This window comes from Pan troglodytes, chromosome 8 (genome assembly GCF_028858775.2).
Source record: "Pan troglodytes isolate AG18354 chromosome 8, NHGRI_mPanTro3-v2.0_pri, whole genome shotgun sequence".
In the NCBI taxonomy this organism is placed as follows: domain Eukaryota; kingdom Metazoa; phylum Chordata; class Mammalia; order Primates; family Hominidae; genus Pan; species Pan troglodytes.
The window spans coordinates 106,164,004-106,188,656 of NC_072406.2; the positions used below are offsets into that span (position 1 = coordinate 106,164,004).

The 24,653-nt window shown below is 40.2% G+C and overlaps 1 long non-coding RNA gene across 1 annotated transcript in view; it reads left to right on the plus strand.

Moving 5' to 3' along the window:
• Positions 1 to 23,632, plus strand: part of LOC134807200 (uncharacterized) — a 41,832-nt gene extending 18,200 nt beyond the window's left edge. The window contains exons 3-4 of the long non-coding RNA XR_010146991.1: positions 21,095 to 21,254; positions 23,060 to 23,632. This is a non-coding gene — a long non-coding RNA (uncharacterized LOC134807200). The remainder of the gene's footprint in view (positions 1 to 21,094; positions 21,255 to 23,059) is intronic.
• The last annotated feature ends 1,021 nt before the right edge of the window (positions 23,633 to 24,653 follow it).

The following is a 24,653-nucleotide window of genomic DNA, read 5'->3' on the forward strand; positions in this document are numbered from 1 at the left end:
GTAACCATGCCTGGCCTAGCTTTTAATTTTATAAATGTTACTGTATTTCAGTAGAAGTAAAATAAGTAAGCTAAGAACTAGAAGCCAAATGGTGTACTGATAGACAGCTAGACAGGCATAGATATAGATGTATAATTACCTAACAAATCCTACTAAAATCAGAAAATCTAAATAGCTTCAAATTGAGTTAACTGAGCTTAATATGGCAATGCAGAAACATAATTGTACCAACCTTACAATGCAGATAAAGTTCCAGGGGTGAAATTTTAAATATAACATTATTTTACTTAACCTGTAAAACAAATGAAAAGTGATGGTTTTGAAACTTTAAGTAAATGCTTGACTGTGATAGCACCAAGTATCTGATTTATTTTTATTTTTTTTCTTTTGAGACAGAGTCTCACTCTGTTTTGCAGACTGGAGTGCAATGGCAAAGTCACAGCTAGCACCACAGCCTCAAACTCTGGGTCAAGTGATCCTCCTGCCTCAGCCTCCTGAGTAGTTGGGACTATAGGTGCATACACCACCATGCCTCCCAGCTAATGAATATTTTCTTTTTCTTTTTTTTGAGACGGAGTCCCCCTGCATCACCCAGGCTCTTCTTCTGTCGCCCAGGCTGGAGTGCAGTGGTGCGATCTCAGCTCACTGCAAACTCTGCCTCCCAGGTTCAAGCAATTCTCCTGCCTCAGCCTCCCAGGTAGCTGGGATTACAGGCATGTGCCACCACGCCCAGCTACTTTTTGTATTTTTCGTAGATATAGGGTTTCATCATGTTGGCCAGGCTGGTCTTGAACTTCTGACCTTAAATGATCCACCTGCCTTGGCCTCCCAAAATATTGGGATTACAGGCGTGAGCCACCACGCCAGGCCAATGAATATTTTCAAATTGGATTTATTGAACACCTCATAATGTTTCAGTACACATGTAAAAAGTGCATTATACTGGAAAAAACAGTCTGGCATGGTGGTTAACAGTTTCAGTTCTGGAGTCAGACCATGCTGGGTTTGAATTCTAGCTCTATCTATCTCTAACTAGCTAGGTGACTCTTGGGCAGATAATATCACCTTTCTGAGCTTCAGTCTCCTCATCTGTGAAATGGCTTTACTAGTCTCCATTTTACAGGAACATTGCAAGAATTAAATGAGATCATGGAGTTAAAGAGCTTAGCACAATGGCGGATCCCTAATAAGTGTTAGAGATTATTATTGTTTTAAAGAAAGGAGAAGCAAAGGCCACTCAGGGCCAAGGTGAAGGATGCTCTTCTCTGAGGTCTTGCTGAGCCACAAGTAGCTTGTCAGGACCTCTTTGTCACATCAGCCTAACCCCTATGTCCTGTGTTCTCAGCCACTTCACTGCATGATCTCACTCCCAGTGAGTACTCACCTCCAGTAGGGAGATGCCCTCTGTTATACATTTTTTTTTCCTTTCTGACATCTGCATGGAAAAAGAAAAGAAGCTCTTAGAGTTAAGTATGAGAAAAGGCAAGTGACGACAGTCAGAGAAAAAGAGTCCTGCTGCCAGCCTCTGAAGAAAGCCACCAGAGGGGCTTTGATGCTCACCTAATCTGAAGAAAGGACTTCGTTTCCAGGCTAAAAATTCAGAATGAATTTATTTTTTCGTTTTCATGTAATTAATAGGTATGCTTTGTTTAGAAAAAACAAAACAAAACACTGCATAGTACAGACAAATGAAATGTTAAGTTTCCTGTCCCAAACAATTCCAGTCCCAGTTTCTTGCTCCTTTTTAATTACTGGTTTCTGGGCTTTTGGGGATCACCTTTATTGTAGGTGAATTTGAGGAGAACACTCTGTTCCAAGCACTTGTAGGGTCCTGAGTCAGTGTATGTTGAACCTAAGGGAACAAGAGGATTCTGTGTCCTGGTTGAGGCCAGTGTCAGCACAGGCATTAGCAGACATCATCCTTGCAGAATTTAAAAATGAAATTTTGAATAAATGAGCAGATGATGATCAAAGAAGCCAGCGGGGCCAGAAGAACTTTTCAGTTTACATCTTTCTACAGCCATCCCCAGAGTGCCTGGGTAGAGCAAGCAGAGGGCCATTAATAAACCAGACAAATGCCCACCGCTCGTCCAAGGAGCAAGGCTCGAAAATCAGACCAGGAACCCGATTCTTCCTGTCACAACCAGGCACCTGGGATGGTGAGAGAATGAACTCAGCGGTGAATGGTCCAGACCTAGAACCCAGACAGATCCTTGAGAAGAAAGATAGGAATAGACCACCTACTGGGGTACAGGTTTCCCCCAGCCAAGCCAGCCACATGCAAACCCAGAACAAGCCAGGAATCTATTCTTCTCATAGACATGCCAGCCAACTTGTGACTTACCTAGCAGGAATTTAGAAGTGGATTAAGGAAATGAGAGCGATGCAAGTTGATTTCATTATGGTCAGATGCCAGCAAAATAAATCTAGATCATCATTATGTATTTATACCCATAAAGGGAAGAACTTGGCATGGATTACAAGGTATTTAATTATAATTTAGACATGTTATGGCACTCAGTGTTTTGTTTTATTATGCCTTTCATGTATTGACAGGCCAATGTGACCACAGAAAATTTAACCTTCCTGCCAGTCCTTCTCCCTGACCTCCTGTATTGCTAGGAAGAATGAAAATTAGCTGTATAGGAAAAAAAAAGATTAACTTTCATAAGTAGCCCATATGTGCTGTTGTAAAGATTCACTCTCATAAGTAGCCCACAGGTGATGTCATAAGTATAGTGAATATAGAGGGGGAGAGCTGAGTCTCTAAGCACACAAGCTTTTTGAAGCATCTCTGCTTGGCAAAGGCTCTTCTCCCCACCTCCAAGTTATTCTTTCAGACTCACCTCTCTTTGAAACCTTTCACCTCAGCCAGGCGCAGTGGCTCATGCCTGTAATCCCAGCACTTTGGGAGCCCGAGGTGGGCGGATCACGAGGTCAGGAGATCAAGACCATCATGGCCAACATGGTGAAACCCCATCTCTGCTAAAATACAAAAAATTAGCTGGGCATGGTGGCGGGCACCTGTAGTCCCAGCTACTTCGGAGGCTGAGGCAGGGGAATTGCTTGAGCCCGGGAAGCAGAGGTTGCAGTGAGCCAAGATCGCACCACTGCACTCCAGCCTGGTGATAGAGCAAGACTCCATCTCAAAAAAACAAAAAGCAAAAAACTTTCACCTCCCAGTTACGGTGAGTTTCTTCCCCTTTTCTCCTTCTGGAGTGCCCTGTTCTTACCTCAGTAATTGTTCTAGTGGGTGTTCTAATTGTTAGTTTAAGAGTCTGTCTCGGTTGTACCAAGATGGCCGAATAGGAACAGCTCCAGTCTACAGCTCCCAGTGTGAGCGATGCAGAAGACAGGTGATTTCTGCATTTCCTACTGAGGTACTGGGTTCATCTCACTGGGGCTTGTTGGACAGTGGGTGTAGCCCACGGAGCATGAGCCAAAGCAGGGCGGGGCATTGCCTCACCCAGGAAGCACAAGGGGTGGGGGAATTTACTTTCCTAGCCAAGGGATCAAAATAAATATCATTCAGCTTGGGCAATATGGCGAAACCTTGTCTCTACAAAAAATACAAAAAAATTATCAGGGCACGGTGATGTGTGCCTGTAGTCCCAGCTACTTGGGAGGCTGAGGTGGGAGGATCACCTAAGCCTGGGACGTCTAGGCTGCAGTGAGTTGTGATCACGCTGCCGCATTCCAGCCTGGGTGACAGAGTGAGGCCCTGTCTCAAATAAATAAATAAATATCATTAGTAACAGATTATAACATATTAAATAAAATGGGAATTCATGAGCCCATACTGATACGAATAAATGAATAAGTAAGTAGGTGGATAGATGATAGATAGGAAAACTTTTCTTTACATTGGAAAGTCAATTGAGTCTGGGCGCGGTGGCTCATGCCTGTAATCCCAGCACTCTGGGAGGCCGAGGCAGGTGGATCACCTGAGGTCACTTTGAGACCGCCTGGCCAACATGGTGAAACCCCGTCTCTACTAAAAATACAAAAATTAGCCAGGCGTGGTGGCACAAGACTGCAGTCCCAGCTACTCTGGAGGCTGAGGCACAAGAATTGCTTGACCCCAGTGACAGAGGTTGGAGTGAGCCAAGATCGCACCACTGCACTCCAGCCTGGGTGACAGAGTGAGACCCTATCTTGAAAAAAAAGAAAAAGAAAGTCAATTGATAATAGTAAACACAATGATGAAATTAGAAAAATCACTATGTGGCAATCATCACAGTAATAATAAATTCAACTAAAAATATCAATAAATGATAAAATTAGTGGGTGAATGTTTGATGAGGAGCAGGATACTTACATGGTCTCAAAATAACTCTCCACAAAATACTTACTGAGTATAAAGAGAAAGACAGTAACTATAAGCAGTAACTTGAGGCAGAGAGCACTTTAATCAAACAACGAAGGTTAACATCAGCATGTTAGACAAATTGAAATCATACACCACGTCATAGGATACATTGAGGACACACAGCCTCGCTTCCGTGATATCTTACCAAAATGCAAGTCATGAATCTGATCACAAGGAAGCATAAGGCAAAGGCAAACTGAGGGACATCCTGCAAAATAACTGACCTTTAAGAGGGTCAAGGTCATAAAGCCAAAGAAAGATAAGTAGATATGGCAACTAAATGCAACATGTATTCCTGTATTGGATCCATTTGCAATAAAGGACATTAATGGAACAATTGGATAAATGAATGGGGTCTGTGGGTTAGATGATAGTAATTATCAATGTTAACTTCCTGATCTAAATGGTTGTATCATGGTTATGTAGGAGAAAGTCCTTGTTTGTAGGAATATTCTAAAGTATTCAGGGATATTAGACATTATGTCAGCAACTTTTCTTCAAATGGTTCAGAGAGTGGGGAAGCTCTTTATTCTATTTTTGCACCTCTTAAGTTTGAATTTATTTCAAAAGTGAAAAGAAAAGATTCCATGAGTCCACACTTAAACTAAAAACAAACATAGAAAGGGAATAGAAAAAGAAAGTTTTTATTTACAGTAGAAAGCCAACTGAAAAAATGTATAAGGAACAATAGAGTTTTAAACATTACTATTTTTCAACCACTGTGTTAACTGATTTAGGCAAAAATCATCAGTGGATCCTAAAATCACTGGGTGATAATTTGTTGAGGAACAAGATACTTATACAAACTCAAAGCATCTTCTCATATTACTTATTAATTACAAAGGGGAAAATGGTACCTTTACCTAAATCTGATAGATACTACTTCAGCCAAGTGATTAAAGTCAACATTACCCATGATGGGATGAACTGACATCAGATGATTCCTGCCATGATGCACTAAAAGAGACACACACCATTTACATTGTATTCCTGCCAAGAAGGCATACTCATAATCAAATCACAAGAAGGCACTCGGACTAACCTCAAGTGCCCAGATCTTAGTTTCTACATTCTACTAATCAACATTCTGTAAAACAATAGGCAAGTGCTCTTTCAAAATGTTAAAGTCATGAAAAACCATGGAAGGCTGATAAATCATTGCACATTAAATGACACTAAAGAAACATGATAAAGAAATATAATGTGCTATCCTGGATTAAATCCTACATTAAATGTATAAAAAATTGCTATATTCTTTTTTTTTCCCCAGCTCTGTCACCCAGGCTGGAGTGTAGTGGTGCAATCACATCTCCCTGCAGCCTCAGTCTCTGGGACTCAAGTGATCCTCCCACATCAGCCTCCCAGGTAGCTGAGACTACAGGTGCATGCCACCACAACCTGCTAAATTTTTTTTTTGTATTTTTTTTTTAGAGATGGGGTTTTGCCATGTGGCCCAGGCTGGTCTCATACTCCGAGGCTCAAGGGAATCTATCTGCCTGCCTCAGCCACCCAGAATGTTGGGATTACAGGCATGAGCCACTGTATCTGGCCTAAACATTGCTATATTCAATATTAGTATAGTAGTAAAATTGGAATAAGGGCTTTATAATGGGTAATTTTAGATCAATGTTAAATTTTCTGAGTTTGATAATCAGACTGTCCTAATTCTAGTTGATCTTTTCAACTTACTCTCAAATGTTTCAGAGAAAAAAAAAAAGAATAAGAAGCGTATGTGTGTGCGTGAGAGAGAGAGTGGGAGAGGTGGAGAAAGAAAGCACAAATGTGTCAAGGTGCTAATAAAATGTGAAGTCTTCAAATTTTTAATTTATAAAGAAAAGAAATTATCTCATTCAAATCTGTATCCTCAGCATCTCCTAGCATTGCCCTGGAATATAGTAGATGCTCAATATATGTTCATTAAATGCTTAAATGAAATGACAAAGTCTGATCAGGACTCTTACTTGCAAGTGATAAGACATTCAGTTTAAGCTGCCTGAGCGTAATAGAACTCAGTACATTAAACTGCAAAATCAAAGGGTATAGCAGTTGGCATAGCCAGATTCAGGTGTTCACTTGATGTGATCACGATCTGGACTCCTCTTTCTCTCTCAGCCCTATTTTCCTTTGTGTTGGCTTTACTTTGTGTTGGCTTGAATGTGTCCCCCACATTTCATATGTTAGTATATTTGGAGGTGGTGAGGGCCTTTAGGGGTAATTAGGATTAGATAAGGTCATCAGGGTAGGGCTCCCATGGTAGACCAGTGGCTTCATAAGAAGAGGAAGAAAGACTTGAGCTGGCATGCTCTTGTCCTCTTGCCATGTGATACCCTCCACCATGCTATGATGCAGTAAGAAGGCTCTGACCAGATACGGATCCTTTGGCCTTGGACTTCCCAGCCTCCTGAATTTAAGAAATAAATTTTCCTTCCTTCCTTCCTTCCTTCCTTCCTTCCTTCCTTCCTTCCTTCCTTCCTTCTTCCCTCCCTCCCTCCCTCTTTCTCTCTTTCTCTCTCTCTCTCTTTCTTTCTTCTCTCCCTCTCTTTCTTTTTTTTTTGAGACAAAGTCTCACTCTGTCACCCAGGCTAGAGTACAGTGGTACAATCCTGGCTCACTGCAGCCTCCACTTGTGTTCACTTCCTAGGCTCAAGTCACCCTCCTACCTCGGCCTCCTGAGTAGCTGGAACTACGGGTGTGTGCCACTACACTTGGCTAATTAAAAAAAAATGATTTTGTAGAGATGAGGTCTCACTATATTGCCCAAGCTGGTCTTGATCTCCTGGGCTCAAGGGATCCTCCCACTTTGGCCTCCCAAAGTGCTGAGATTATAGGTGTGAGCCACCATGCCCTGCCAAGAAATAAATTTATTTTATTTATAAATTACCCAGTCTGTGGTGTTTCATTATAGCAACCGAAAATGGACCAAGACACTCTCTCAAACTGACTCTTCATATAGTGGCACCATATAGCTCTCTAGTTCAGCAGAAATAAAGATTCTTTTGTCCAGTTGTTTCATAAACTTCCACTACTAATCTCATGGACCTGATGTGAGTTGCCAGAGAGGATGAAAAATGCTAATGAGCATATCTGAGACTTGAGACTTTCACCCAATCCATGTGAGTAAGAGAAGGGTAAGTGTAGTTCTCTAAGGAAATCAGGTGGCATAATGAGGCAAAGCCAAGCCACGTTGGAACCAATGATGTTTCGTAGCTGGCACAGAAGGGGAGGTGAGTGAGCAGTAGGTGGTACACATATAACAAGCCCTTTAGGGCAGTGGTCACAAGTTGGCAGCCCATGGTCCAAATACAGCAGACAGTGTTTTGTTTGAACTCCCTGCTGTGGTTTGAAAGTGTCCCTTCCAAAATTCAGGTGTGGCCAATGCAATAATATTAAAAGGGGTATCTTTAAGAGTTGATTAGGCCAAGATGGCCCCTGCCTCGTGAATGGAATTAAGGCCCTTATAAAAGAGGCTTCATGCAGCACTCAGCTCACTTGCCCTTTCGCCTTCTGCTGTTCCTCCCCTCCGGAGGATTCAGCAACCAGGCGCCATCTTGGAAGCAGACAGCTCTCACCAGTCACCCAAATCTGCTAGTGCCTTGATCTTGGACTCCCCAGCCTCCAGAACTGTGATAAAATCAATTTCTGGTTCTTTATAAATTACCCAGCCTCAGGTCCTTTTGTTATAATAAGGTATTTCCTGTTTTAAAAACTGGGAACTTTTTTTTATAGCATCCAGATTTCTGGCTACTCTTGAAAACTCAAGAAGATCTGGCAACACTGAGTTCACATTCTCACACAGGAACAATTGGCTGGAGCTGAGTAGCCTTAAAGAAAGAACATCCTCTGTAGAACGGCATCCCCCTCACTCCCAATTTTCTCATGCCTGGCCCAAGTGTCTCATTTACGTGACCGGTGGGCTCTATGGGCACTGAAGCCTGTGACAAGTGAAGGGGAGCTCGCGAACTCCTAGCAGGCTCTTTGGAAAACCCACTTAGCCCTTAGCACCTCCCTCCTTAGCACCTCCCTGTGGCCTCTTGCATTCTCCTCCTTCCAGGTTTCTATTGTCAGCAAAATTTTGAATAAAGATTTCAGTAAAATTTTGAAAAGAAGTTAAGGGGCTCAGAAATTTGGCAAAACTAAGTTTATGCTTGAAAACTACAAAATAAATAGGTGGAAAAAAACGTTTTACCACAATTTGCCTCAAAGGGTTCCCACACCCCTGCATTAACTAGAATACTTTAGAAGCAAAGGCGAATGACTATTCCTACCCCCTTCCTCTCTCACCCACACCCGCAAAGTCCTAGAACTACAGTCCCTTTAAGGACATCAGTATGAATATTTTTGTTGTCTTCCTTCTCTAGTATTTTCAGAAACTTAACACATGCTGGACGTAGCAGGTGCGATTCTAATTATAATGTGAGTGGGAGTCCACCGAGCCAACTATTTCAGAAGGGCTTTGAAAGTTGTATCAGAGCATCGAGCTGGTCGCAGCATTGTGCTGCCTGAGCTGCAGCCCATTTGGGCATAGGTCCATTCACTGTCAGCCTCCTTCTGGCCAGTTAAACCCCTGAGAGCTAGGAGTGAGTTAAAAAGAAGGAAAAAAAGCCAGCACCTGCTCCAGCTTTGGCAAGAACCCTAAAATAGAGCAACCATTTCTCGTGAGAGCTGAACACAGTGTCTGCAGCTGCTTGCTTTCCTATCGAAAATCAATTTCTATCTATTAAATAACATAAATAGGATAGCCTTTCTCCCTTTCAAATTCATCACTTTTTTTCCTGATTGAAGGAATCTTTTTGAGCACTTCCGTGTAGATTTGGAGTGAGTGGGGAAGGTTTTTTTCTTTCCCCTGTCAAAAACCATCAACCCGTGAAAAAGAAGGAATCCACTTGTAAAGTTTTTTTTTTTTTTCAGTTGACCACTTTTACAAGTAAGCATAGAGCTTACTGTTTCTTGTTTTAGTTTTCTTTCCCAGGCAAACTGCAGAAGAATAAATGAAAAATATACAGGGGAACCTAATACTTCTCTTCAGTAAATACCCAGTCCTCAATAAAAATAGGCTTCAGTTCAGTATAATAGTACACACATAGAGAAAATGGCATGGAGAGAAAAAGGACAAGAAAGAAAAGAGGATAGAGAGTGTATGGTCAAAGATGGGAAGAAAGAAGATAAAAGTTGATCCCTTGATCAGACCACTCCCCACTCCAAACAACCTTGGTCCCTAAACTCACCTTACATCCTAATTCTGTAAATGCCACAGCTCTTTAGCTTGGTCCTTGAGCCTTCCACACACTTGGTCTATTCAGTTGGGTTGTTGTTCACCTGGATGCCCTGATAAAACCAACCTTGTTTCCCCAAACTTGTCTCAATTCCCTGAAGAATAATAAGCACGCTCAAGGAGAATTCTTCCTACAATAGGTTATTCATCTTAATTATCCAGATCTTTTCCCAGAGTGCATACAATTTTATTTATTGTGTTTTGGATGGCTCATTCTTAAGAGTCCAGAAAAAGTATATTACCAGCTCTCTATAAATGCATCCATTCAACCAGCATTTCTTGTTTTCCTGTTGAATGCCCTCTGAGATACTGAGAACTATTGGACTCAAGATGTCATTTCTCACCTCCTCCAACATAATTCTCTAGTAACCAGACCATTAGGCATTCTGTCAAAATATCTTGTACGTGGCCCTATCATTTCTTTTACTTAAGTAAATGCAAGTGGCCCATGGTGAAGTTAGCCAAGCAGAATACATCTTACAGGGAGAATTATCTATTCCTTAAACTTCACCCACAGAAAATAAGATGTTTTAGAATGTGTACATTTTTAAAATAGTTTGATTTGAAGTGCCAAGGAAGGGAAAAATATTTAAAAATGAGTTCTGAAAGACAATAAGGCAATTATAAGTCATTATTAAAGTAAATAAACTTTGTTACTTCTTTCCTCTCACCTCCCCTTTTCACCCCATTGATTCTGCAGTGTCTCTTGGAAAAATAAAAGCACTGTACACAGAGAGAAGCTAAGGATAGAGAAATGCATTTTAAAGTCCATGAACTCAGTAACTTATCTTCTCTCTGCCTGTCCTTTTGTTTAGGCAGGGACTCAGACTCAGCTTCCAGTGTGCCTCTCTATCACTGGTCTTGGAACCTTCCAGTTATATTAGATAATCCTTTTATGGCCTGGCATTCTTAGTGTCAAATACAATTACTGGTTAACCTGATGGCTGTCTCCTCTCATGAAGAAAGTTTTTACAAAACTTGCCAAGACCAGGTGAAGACTAGACCAGATCTAGTCTCAGAGCTCCAGGCTCCTCCCTGACCTCTCTCTGGTTCTGACAGCAATGACAGGGTAATGCTGCCAGCAGGCCTGGGTGAGGGAGACCCCTGCCCTGATTCTGTTTATTTTCTGAACTTTAGGCCCAGAAGTAAAGCCAAACATCTTCTGCATGCTGTTGTGAAACCAGTTAATTTTCAGATCTATTATAAGGGCAGTGGAGTGATTTGCACAAAAATCATGCCATGCCTCTGCTCAAAAGTCTCCAGCAAATGCCCATCTCACTCGGAGAAAGGCTACTACTGTCCTTCAGGGGTCTACAAGCCTCACCAGCACATATCCACCCCACCTGGCTAACTCTCTAACTTCCTCTTCTTCCACCGCCCCCTTGGTCTCTCTACAGCCATGTGACCCTCTTGCTGTTCCTCCAGCATCTCAATCTTTTATTCACCAATGGGCCTTTGCATTTGCTGTCCCCTGTGCCTGGAATGCTATTCCCCCAGGTACCCACAGGCTTACTTTCTCCATTCCTTGCAGTCTCTGCTCAAATGTCGCTTTGTCAGTGAGACCTTTCTTGAAGATACTTCATAAAACAGCAGGAGCCCGCTCCCACAGTTCACATACCATACAATACACTCATTTGAAGTGTACAATTCAATGACTTTTAGTATTAACAGAGTTTGCATCCATCACCACTATCAATTGTACAACATTTTCATCACCCCAAAAAGAAAGTCTGCACCTTTTGATCATCATTACCCTCTGACACACCAATTACCCCGGTTCCCTAGCCCTAGCTGACCACTAATCTGCTTTCAGTCTCTATATATTTGCCTATTCTGGACTTTTCACATGCAGGAAATTATACAATATACAGTCTTTTGTGATGGGCTTTTTTCACTTCTCATAATGTTTTTAAGATTCATCCATGTTGTGGCATGTATCAGTACTTCATTGCTGCTTCTTGGCAGATAATATTCCATATGGATATACCACATCTTAGTCCTCTGCTTATCAGTAGATGAACATCTGAGTTGTTTTCACTTTTTGGCTATTGTGTATAATTCTGTGAAAGGCATTGTGAGCAAGTTTTTATGTGGTCATATGTTATTTCTCTTGGGTACATACCTAGAGATGGATCCCCATCATTTGTGTTATGCTTTATTTGAGCATTTGTTACCAACTGAGGTATTATATATTGACTTGTTTTCTGTTTTATTGCCTGCCCTGCTCCCACTAGAATATAAGCTCCCTAAATGCAGGATCTTGATGTGTTTTGTTTGCTGCTTAGAATAGTGCCTAGCCCAGAGTAACCATGCAACAAATATATGTTATATGAGTGAGTCAAAGAATGCTAAAATCAGAGCAAACTTAGGGGGAAAAAACTATTAATTCAATAAACCAATCATGTGTACATTAAAATTCCACTTGTGGGAAGAAGTCTGGAATAACAACTTTCAGGGAAGTAAAAAAATTCCAGAACTGCCACTAGCCTGTGCCTTAGTCAAGTGACTTCCTTTTGGCCTCAGTTCCTCCCCTTTAAAATATCAGGGTAGAACTAGTATTCCTGGCTCCTTCCAACTCCATGTTCCTTAGTGGTAACATAAAAATGAATAAGTGACTTGATTTGCTCACACAGGTATTTATTTTTCATTCATTCATTCATCCCCAAAATATTAAGTGCCTTCATGAGCCAGACACTCTTCAGGTGACTCACTGTGCATATCAATATTTATAGTCAATTTGGATAATAATTATACCATTGCTGATTTAAATTTCTTTTTTGAATTTCATCAAATATAGCTGGATTGGGCTCTTTAAAAATGAAAACTATCTCTTAATTATTTTAAGTTTTAAAGACATGGGCATAAACTGGAACTAAAAAAAAATTAGTATCAACACAATGTAAGTTTATTATTGTTTCTTGCTTCAGTATGTTCCAGTTTCATGCAGATACAAAATGCATCCATGTGCAGAAATGGAGAGGGGATAAGTGGGGTGAGGGATAAAAAGTCTCGGTCAGACTCAGTGGCTGTGGCTTTTGCTCTATGGGACTACAATCTACATTCTGAGCACTCACCATTCACAGCTGCTACCTCTTCTTGTGTTTCTCATAGTCCTCATATACTGAAGGTTTGTCTGAAATGAGGTGAGCTTCTCTATTATTTCTTTATCCAGGGAGTTTATTCCTCAATTTGGCATAATTCCTCAAGTGTTGAGGGGCAGGGGGAGTAAGAGAGCTGAAGAGTTTTTTTCTTCTATTGACACCATGCCAATGGGTAAGCTGTACACTTTGTCTCCCTTGTACCTTCGTTTCCTCCTTAGGAAGACAGTGGATTTAGAATTTAGATACCACTGTCTACTAGGTTGAGCATGACCATCTGCAGAAGTTAGAGCAAACCAAAGCAGAGAGGCCAAAGGCATGAGAGGTTCTTTTGTACAACGGCCTTGTTTTTGCTGGAGAGTTATGCTTGCCAAATTGCTGGCTATGTTCCTGGACCAAATATTCCAAAATGTACTTTGTCAGGAGAATTTTCTATGATTAAGTCCCAAGGACAGTTTTACATAATCTTCCCACTACATGATTTTAAGAAAGCATTTTGGGAGAGCAAAACGAACCTGGGAAGTAATACACAAATGCCTCATTCAACAAACATTTGTTTACCTGTGATGTGCCAGGCTCTGAGCAGATGGTGGTTAATGTTTTCTCATCTAACCTGCCCTGATTCTCCATGAGATGAGGATCACTGGCTTGCTTTGTTTTACAAATGAGGAAACTGAGGCTCAGAGATGTTAAACAATTACCTCAGCTAGGATTATAAAGGTAATAGACAAAATCTATGGAACTCCAAGGAGATCCTAGGAAATAAGTCACTCTTATGAAATAATTCTTTAAAATATTTCTTAGTATTTTATTATTATTTTAAAGATAAAAAAGAGTTGACTGTAAACTAGTTATATGTACTGGTCACAAACAATGGAACCAGCTCTTGGTACTAGAGAAAACAAATCAATAAGTAAATAAACAAGCCTGGGAATTGAAGAAAATGTACGATGAAAGAATAAATCTTAGAAAACAGCAGGAACTAAGGGGTTCAGAGACTCTTAATAGAAACAAGCATTACCCTTCAAGATAAGTAGGTTTGATGATTTTCAGCCATTTTAAAACTTTTCGTGCTCTACTCCACTCAAATTTCAGAGAGCGAATATTGGAATGATTTAGTTTGGGACTTCTGCCCATGCCGTGGTCAAGGGAGGGACACTTGACATGTATGCTGAATCTATGTTATTTCTGACTGGAGGTGAGTATTGGTTTTCTTAAGCGAAAGCTGGGTGTTGTTATCAGGAGAAGGGAGTGGAGAGGCCAAGCGGGCAAAACAACAGATGTCCATGAACCTGATGCCAGGAATGTGGCCTCTCCATCCCCTTGGAGGGATCTATGACATGGGTTTGAGGCTAGGGGCAGATATAAACCATGAATAGAAATAAAGATAAATGCTGGATCAAAGCTGTGGCCCAGGTCAGGAAGGGGCAGGCCTGAGCCAGGAGAGATGGATGACAGAGAGGGCACTTGGAGTTCTGAGGTGTGAGCAGCTGTATTTTCTGATACGCACTTCATCTAGCCGCCTGCACCGAGAATGTACCACATGGTCAGTAGAATGGAATGTAGGGCAGACACCAGCCCCTCGGAAGCACACAGAAACCTGATATAGTGGCTTCAGCCGGATGCCTAATTCCCTGTGGTGTCCAACGAACGGAAATACGAGGCTGGCCAGGCCATGTGAGAGAGTAAGACCAGCCAAGTGAGAGTTATCAGGGCCGAACTGCACATTTAGGTGAGACCAGGGAGGTTAGCTGAGGCACAGAGAAACTGCCCCATTCTCTTTCTTAAGCGGAGGCTTACCCGGCTAGCAACAGAGAGGGGTCCTCGTTGAGGTAGAAAGTGCTGGCACCAGAGAGGGTAGAGGAAACTCCTGTGATAGATGCATGAAGTGCAGTCTCATTTGGAGCCAACAGCTGGGGCAAAGCAGCAATATGAATTACCAGATATAAGAGGTCAGTGTGAGACTGTGGTAAAGAATGAGGCAAGAGACCAGGAGCTTTGATCAGAAACAGGTCTAGAAACACAGTGGGAAGTAGGATGGCTTGAGAAAGTTCAGTATACAAACTGAACTGCCCAAGAAACCAAAGCCTTGTTCTCATTGGGTTCTGGTCACATGACAGGGGGCTAGGCAACCAATCAGACCACTTAATAGTATAGAGCTGGGTTGGAAAAAAATAGGCAAATACTATAGGTCTACCTGGGCACCTTGTCCAGAGAGGACATCCACTGAAGTGAACTGCAGGCAGGAAACAGAGGTCTGAAGGGGAGAAGCCAGGGTCCTACAGTCAGAGAGCCAGCCAGGTGGGCACTAATCAGTACGATAGATCCCTGCTCCCAATGCAGATATCCATCGAGGGAGGACACCAGGTTGCTGGTCTTGGTAATGTTTATTAAGTGTGAGCCTCTGTCTAATTGGGCAAGTGTCAATTCTTAATCCAGTGCCTTAGACCATTCGGCCACCCTACCGTGGGCAAGTGTCAATTCTTAAAAGTGAGATGATGTTTTCGTAAAACAGTGATTCTCAGCCATGGCTCACACTGGATTCATCTGAGATTTATTTGTTGTTGTTGTTTTGTTTTAAAATGGGAGTGTCACTGTGTTACCCAGGCTGGATTCAAATTCTTGGGCTCAAGTGATCCTCCAACCTCAGCCTCCCAAGTAGCTGGGATTATAAGTGTCACGCCCAGCTCTCACCTGGGATATAAACAGATTGCTTCCTTGGCTCCACTTGTGAGTGTAATTTATTTAGACTGAGGTGCAGCTTGGACTTTAGAAGGTTTGAAAAGCTCCTCAGGTGATTCCAGTGAGCACTCAGGGCTGAGAAGTGCTGTACTAGAGCATTGGGTCCCAATGAGCATTCATTGAGACATTGGCCCAGCAGGTTTTTGTTGAAAACTAGGTTTCTCATCCAAAAAAAATTAGGGAGGTAATACATAAAGTATACATTTTTTGGAGACTTAACTAATTCTGAGAAGTTATTCAGTAAAATAGCTTTTCCCCCCACTTTATTTATTAAGGTAACATTTACATCCATATTTGAAGCATATGGTTCAATTAATTTCAACAAATACATACGCCTAACAGTTGGGGAACCTAGATACAGAATACGGAAGTTCTTGTCCTGGCTTTGCAAGTTTTCTGTAAATTGAAAATTATGTACATCAAAATTAAAAGCTAAAAAAAGTATACACTTGTATTACCACCGCCTAAATTAAGAGAGAGAACATTTCCATTACTCCACAAAGTTCCTGGTATTCCTTTCTAGTTACCCCAAGACCTTCTCCAGAGGCAATCATCCTAAATGATTTTTATCACCATAGCTTAGTTTCACATATTCTTATAGTAGGTACTAGTTTGTGCCTGCTTCTTTCCCTTGATACAATGTTTCTGTTGTTTTGTGAATCACACTAGTTCATGTACACTGTGTGAACTAGTAGTTCATTCCCATTATAAATAAAGCTGCTATGAACATTCTTTATACCAGTATTTTTGTGGACATACTCTTATTCCTCTTGGGTGCAGCAAGGTTTTCACTGTGTGTGTGTGTGTGTCTGTGTGTGTGTGTGTGTCAAATAATATATATAAATATACGGATGCTGAGAAGTTCAACTAGGAGTGCAATTATAGCTACCAGTAGCTATCTGTTTAGCGGTAAACTCTTTTCCAAAGTGGTCATACCACTTTATATTCCTGTTATCAGTGTATCACAGCCAGTTCATATATTTTCTGATGCTTGGTATTTAAATCTTATTTAGTCTCATTGCAGTTGATGTGAAGTGGTACTATATCATGGTTTTAATTGCATTTTCTTGATTACTGTTAAGCACCTTTTCATGCACTTATTGAGTGTTTATATATTTTTTATGTCAAGTATCTCTTCAAGCCTTTTGCCTGATCTTTTTTAGTTTTGTCTTTTTTATTATTAATTTGTAGTTCTTTATATATTCTGATATCAGTATTTTGATGTGAGTACTTTGTCAGATATATGTATTGTGAATATTTTCTCACAGTCTATGAATTGTCTTTCATTTTAACTATTTCTTTTAAAAAGGAAAACTACATCTTTTGATTAATGTTTTTAATTTTGTTGAAGTCAAATTTGTCCTGTTTTGATGTCCTAAGAAATCTTTGCCTACTTCATGGTCATGAAAATATTTTCCTACATTTTCTTCTACAGGCTGGATAGATTTAGCTTCCACATTTAGATTGATCACTCATCAAACAATTGATTTTGTATTCTACATGATTGTTTAACACAGAATTTCCCAAACATTTCTGGCCATAAAATCTATTTCCCTATAGAACACCTATCTCCATTCCAAGGAACTAACATAATGTACACTGAGAAATGACTGTTTTATTAGAGGAATCAGTGTAACTAAATATGTCTGGATACCATCAAATCCATTAAGTACAATCTGGGCCCAGTGAACAAGACACAAAAGGCAGTAAGTTAAAAAGAGGTTGTAACGGACTTGACATACCTGGGAGAGAACTCTTTTCAATTGAGCTTAAAGCCTATAAATATTCAAAATGTGGAAAATTAACAACTATCAACTAACTTTTCTATCAGCAAACTAGGCCTTTATCAATAAGATGAATACCTTATTTGTAAGCCCTTGGGGGATGAAGACTATGTTCATTTATCTCTCTCTCAGCACCCAGAACAGTTCTGGGTATATACTAAACACTTAATCAATACATTTGCAGTTGAAATACAATATTTTATAAAGGATATACATCAAAATGTTAAATTATTCTTTTGATGGTGAGACTACAGGTTACTTTTATGTTCATTATTTTAGTCTTTATTTTGTATTTCAACAATGATTGCACTACATATGGTTTACTAAACAGATCAACAGATAAATATGTATCATTTTACTGTACTCTGTATCTTTTTTGCATTTTATATTTAAAAGTGAGCTTTGTTTATAAGAAAATAAACAAGGAAAAGTGCTTAACATTCTGAAGGGAAATCACCTTCAAGTTGTAAAATGAACTTCCTTTAAATTTTAAAAATATTTATATTTAAAATACCCCTTGGGAAAGACTATTAAGTCTCCATTAGGAGACAAGAGAGAAGGTTTAGTCTCATCATTTCTTATTCTTCAATTAAGTAATTTAACATTAACACTAAGACCTTGGAGGTTGTGCTTGAATTTGAGAAACTAATAATTGATGGGACTAATGACCAGGAGCCATGATGTATGTTTTGCAAATGCCTACAGGCAGCAGCAGCAGATAAGGAAAAACATAACTGAAAGCTTTATAAAATGGGCGTGAAGTATTGTTTACTGGTGGATGAGAACTGAATATTTGGTCTGCTGCTTCAAAATCTAATTTACCTTGAAACATCAAATACTTAGCTTCGAAACTGATGGTTTAAGAATACCAATAGAAGTAGCTCATTAAAATTCCCTCATCTCAAGGAATTCCTTTAAAAAACCAAGAATTTGTTTTTAAATTTTTATAATATACAGTGGCTCTAACCAAGGATAACCAAATCATGGGCCAGTGTATTTTTTGTGTTTAATCTGTCACTGAAACTGTTGTGTCTTTTCAAATATTATTAGATTTGTGGGGTTTGCTTGTTTGTTTTTGAGACAGAGTCTCACTCTGTTGCCCAGGCTGGAGTGCAGTGGCACGATCTTAGCTCACTGCCACCTTCGCCTCCCAGGTTCAAGTGATTCTTGTGCCTCAGCTTCCCAAGTAGCTGGGCTTACAGGTGTCAGCCACCACACCTGGCCTGTGTTTGCTTTTTTGTTTAGACAGTTCATACTTTACTTGTATTCACTACAAAACCCTGCACTATCAGACAACACAATAAAGAGAGAGCGCTCACAGTAAAATGTCTGTTAATAAGGATGTTTTGACACAGGACAACTCATCACCATAAATGAAAATTTTACAGCGACACGTGAGAGGATTTCTTTTCGCCTTAGAATGTGAAGCAGTTTTCTTTACTTATTTTCTTACAAACAAAGCACACTTTTAAATCTACAACGAAAAAAAATATAGCATGCAGTAAAATGATATGTATTTATCTGTTGTTCTGATTTGTAAACTATATGTAGTGCAGTCATTGTTGGGATACCTAAGTGGTTGCTATTTATTGTTTTGATTAACATGAAAAATGAAAAGAGAGAACACTTTTAGATGTGAAAGGAGCATTGCAGATGACAGACTTCAGTAATTGCTCCAGCAGACTGCAAAGGGCTAGTTTTACAGCAAGAAACTGGATAACCTGGTTAAATGTTTCATTCATATGACCTATCTGATTAGGGGTGGGCTGGTTGGAATCTGCTGGGCCTGAGGTTAATTTCTCCCTCATAGCCTCAGACTATGACAGAACAACCTCTTCATGCCCTGTGCTCCACTGTGGAATTTGTGATCCTGCCCCTCAGGTCAAAGCTATCTTAAAATGGCAAGAATAGCAGCAATACTGAGTGAGGCATTCAAAAGGAGGAGAGCTGACTGGCCCAGGCTGCTGGTGTGAGAGAGAGATGAAGATGTTCTTGTCAAAAGCCCGGCCAGGATCTTTTCAAATTTATTATCATAAATGCTCTCATGCAGCCATCCTGCTTTCATCCAGTGGAGTGGGTGGGAAGCAGAGAATCAGGAAGAAATGAGAACACTAAGGACCTGGAGAGTGAGGAGGGCTTCAGTACAGGATATGCTTTCTCTGGATCTCAGATCTCAAAATGATCTAGGGCCCATAATCCCTGAGTCCTCATTTGGGTTCAATAAACTGACCTGAGGGATCCATGTAAGTGTCTTCCAAATTATTTTGAATACTCTGAAAAAAATACTCTCTAGACTCACACAACATTTCTAACACCAAATGTGGGGCATGGGGGGTTCCCCACACCAACCAAGTCTCCCGACATGGGGGTGGGGTGAGGCGGGGTAGGGGAGGGAGTGGCGTCCTACAATTTAATTCAATCCTGACACTATCTACCAGATGAGTAGCCTCAGATCCCACAAGTGAAAAGGCTCAGTCCCACAGACTGCCCCTACTTCAGGTGCCAGATGAAAGTGCGGGCCTTCCTTACTTCTGACCAATCCTCTATAAACTGAGGGTTTCTAAGACCCCCCTCCCCCCAGGTTTGATACTTTGCTAGAATAGTTCAGAACTCAGGGAAACACTTTGCTTACATTTATTAGTTTATTATACAGGATATAGCTCAGGAACAGCCAGATGGAAGAGCTACACAGGGCAAGGTCTGGAGTTCAAGGTGAGGAGTGTGGAGTTTCCACACCTTCTCCAGGTGCCCACCCTCCCATCACCTCCATGTGTTCACCCACCTGGAAAGTCATCAAATCTTGTTGTTTGAGAGTTTTTTTTTTTTAAATTTTTTATTATACTTTAAGTTTTAGGGTACATGTGCACATTGTGCAGGTTAGTTACATATGTATACATGTGCCATGCTGGTGTGCTGCACCCACTAACTCGTCATCTAGCATTAGGTATATCTCCCAATGCTATCCCTCCCCCCTCCCCCCACCCCACCACAGTCCCCAGAGTGTGATGTTCCCCTTCCTGTGTCCATGTGTTCTCATTGTTCAATTCCCACCTATGAGTGAGAATATGCGGTGTTTGGTTTTTTGTTCTCGCGATAGTTTACTGAGAATGATGATTTCCAATTTCATCCATGTCCCTACAAAGGACATGAACTCATCATTTTTTATGGCTGCATAGTATTCCATGGTGTATATGTGTTTTTAACAGCTTGAATTCCATTCCTCATCTCCTCCTGGGGGGTAGGTGAATTGGGATGAAAGTCCCAAGTTTCTATAATCCTTCTGGGGACTGGCCCCATCCTGACACTATCTGGGTCCCACTCTAAATCACCTCATTAGCATAAACTCAGGCATGTTCAAAAGGGGCTCCTTGCAAAGAACCAAAGACACTCCTGTCATTCAGGAAATTCCAAGGGCTTTACGAGCTCTGAGCCAAGAACTGAGACAAAGTCCAAGCATATTTCTTTTTACACTACACTTTTTTTGATGATGGAACATTTATGCTTTCAGGGAATATATCTGAATTTTGGAAATAGCCAAGCCCATTCAATTCTAATCAAGCTAGACCAATGATGACTTTCATTTGGATAGCGTGTTTCATTTCACAAGGTGTTATCACAATGCCTTGTATTATTTAATCTTCAGGACAACTCCTGGAGCAGGTACAGTCATGCACCACACAATGACATTTCACTCAGTGATAAACCACATATATGACAGTGGTCCCATAAGATTATAATGGAGCTGAAAAATTCTTATCACCTAGTATTTACTATACTATACTTTTTATCATTATTTTAAAGTATACTCCTTCTACTTATTTTTTTTTAGAACTGTAAAATAGCCTCAGGCAAGTCCTTCAGGAGGTGTGGACAAGAAGGCATTGCTATCACAGGAGACGACAGCTCCATGCATGTTCCTGTCCCTGAAGGCCTTCCAGTCAGTCAAGATGTGGAGGCGGAAGACAGTGATATTAATGATCCTGACCCTGGTAGGCTAATGTGTGTATTTGTGTCTTAGTTTTTAAGAAAAAAGTTTAAAAGGTAAATAAAATAAAAAATATTAAAAATAGAAAAAAAGCTTACAGAATGTATTAGTCTGTTCTCATGCTGCTAATAAAGATATACCTGCTACTGGGTAATGTATAAAAGAAAGAGGTTTAATTGACTCACAGTTCCACATGGCTGAGGAGGCCTCACAGGCATGGCGGAAGGCGAATGAGGAGCAAAGTCTTGTCTTACATGGGGGTGGCAAGAGAGCTTAGGCAGGGGAACTCCCATTTATAAAACCATCAGACCCCATGAGACTTTTTCACTACCATGAGAACAGTATGGGGGAAACTGCCCCGATGATTCAATTATCTCTACCTCGCCCCGTCCTTGACACGTAGGGATTATTACAATTCAGGGTGAGATTTGGGTGGGAATACAAAGCTTAACCATATCACAGAATAAAGATATGAAGAAAATATTTTGTACAACTGTACAATGTATTTGTGTTTTAAGCTGTGTGATTATGAGTCAAAAAGTTAATAAAAATAAAAATTTATAAAGTAAAAAACTATAGTAAGCTAAGGTTAATTTATTATTGAAGAAAGGAATTTTTAAAAATAAATTTAGTGTAGCCTAAGTGTACAGTGTTTATAGTTTACTCTAGTGTACAGTCATGTCCTAGGCCTTCACAGTCGCTCACCACTCACTCACTGACTCACCCAGAGCAACTTCCACTCCTGCAGGCTCCATTCATAATAAATGCCCTATACAGATGTACCATTTTTTGTTGATTATACATATTTTTACTGTGCCTTTTCTATACTGAGTATGTTTAGATACACAAACACTTATCATTGTGCTACAATTGCCTACAGTATTCAGAACATGCTGTACAGGTTTGTAGCTCCGAAGCAATAGGGGCTAGCCTAGGTGTTTGGTAGGCTATACCATCTAGGCTGTGTAAGTAAACTCTACGATGTTCACACAACAATGAAGTCACCTAACAATGTGGTTCTCAGAACACATCCCCGCCGTTAAGCAACGCACGAGTGTACTTTTATTCTCAAATTGCAGAGAAGGAAAGTGAGGTTAGGAGCAGTTAAGGGATATGCAGAGTACAAAACGAGTAGGTAGCAGAGGTTAAACTTGAGTCCAGATCTTCTGAATCAACATCCAATGCTCTTTACCCTTTATCAGAGGTTGTATTTTATAATTTTAATTAGAAAAATATGAAGCACCACTATTAGGGCAGTGAAACTAATATTCATCCATACTGCATAATCTTGTGCCAAAAGCAATTCCTAAAGAGAATTTCCAAAACATTTTAAGCAATGGCATCCTCATTAGCATGAGTGTGTGGTCTTCTAAAAAATAAATGAATGGTGTTCCTATATTTCCAGATACGTGGTTGGACTTTAAAGTCTCATTATTTCAATGTCACAACTGGTAAGACTTTAAAATGCTTACTGTATTAGCTTCTATAAAAAAATCATTATGCAGGAAAAAATATTGAAGGAATAAGTGATTTAATAGCTGCAAAAGGGAAAATTGCAAAGAATACCTAATGAATGTTAACATAACATAAAAACAGACTTGTGGGCTACTTTATTTTTATCTAGGAAAAGAAAAAATGTTAGCATAATACTGATACCTACATGTCTACAGAAGAACTTCATCATACTTGGAGGTTATATGCTAGAATTTCCTCTCATAAATAGAGAAATATGAGAGAGATGTTGTCTAATTCACTTTTCCCCACAGTTGTTGGCTTTGGGTCATTCATTCTGTTATACGTTTCTTGTAGGTGCAGTGACTACATGTATGAAATGAGCCTGCAAGAGTGTTATATCAAGATAAAAGGGTCATATATGTGCCATAATTGGTCATCGAATGGCTTGACACTGATGTGTCAGAACAGTTCAACACCAATTGTTAAATATTGGGAAATTTTGTGAGCCAATCATGGAGCATTTACCCAATGGAAGTCAGTAAACACGACACACCAGGGGTTCCCCTCACTCCCACCCAAGCCGGTTTACCAGCACCCTGCTGACTTGAGGTGGGAGGAACAGTGGAGGGAGGTTGCTATTTACCACCTTACAAATGTTGGAAACCACAAATTGAGATTTCTCTGTACCGGCAGAGAATACCAAAGATTATGCCAACGTCTCTGGTTACTTTGGATTTGATTTATAAATAGAATTTTACTAAAGCTGGGACAATAAGGCTGCATTTAAGGGCATTTCTATCTTGCCAAACAAACATTGGGAGCTACAAAAGAAATCCAAAGTGTTCGCAGTGGATCGTTTAATTTACCTTCTGCTTAAAATAATGTATGGTGGCCACTATATTTATATAGTTGGGAAAAAAAAGGAAAGTTAAGACTATAGATATATACTTTCTCTTTAAGAAAGAGAAATCATTTTTAGACATATATTTTTGGAAAAGCAGGCACTAAACTGATGATCTCTTAGGAGAGCGGAGATGGGATTAATGGGAATGTTTATTCTCTTAATGTCCAAATTTTCTTTGTTGCTTTTTTTAAAAAAGTGGTGTTTAATTTTCTTTTTTCTTATCTTTCTTTCTTTCTTTCTTTTTTTTTTTTTTTGAGACACGGTCTTGGCAAGATCACAGTTCACCACAGCCTCCATCTGCCAGGCTCAAGTGATCCTCCCACCTCAGCCTCCCAAGTAGCTGGGACTACTGGCTCATGCCACGATGTCCAGCTATTTTTTTTTACTTTTGGTAGAGATAAGGTCTCACCATGTTGCCCAGGTTGGTTTCAAACTCCTGAGCTCAAGCGATCCTCCAGCCTCAGTCTCCCTAAGTGCTGAGATTACAGGCATGAGCCACTGCACCAGTCAGCATTTAAGATTCTTATAACTAAATAGTACTTTTAAAAGAAAGAAAAGGACCAAATAATATCAGATAAATGTGGTCATACTGACCACTTGGTAATGGCCTGTTCAAGGCTGAAAACTTCTCCAATCGATCATTTCCATTCTTATTCTTCTAGTCTCAACCTATTTTCATTTCTTAATTGACTTGATTTTTCTTCAAAGATTAAATGCATTTGTTTCTTGTTGAACTCAGAATTTTCAGTTATTGTGCTTGTTTCAAAATGCTTTAAAATTAGTTCCTGCATTGTATTGAGAGACATATCAACTGAACTCTAAGGACTGGTAAGGTCTTGCAAGCCCACCACTGCTTTCATTTGTTTGCAAACCCCATGGGACTCCTATTTCCAAGTGCCGGCAGTAGACAGAGCTGGCAAAATTTTGTTCTGACAGACTACTTTATTCTTGTCAAGGAAAGTTTGTCAGTGGAAACTATGTCAGTAGAGGAGCTTCTGGAGAATTCCAGCATCAGGGGCACTGGGTTGTTATTTCTGGCTTGGC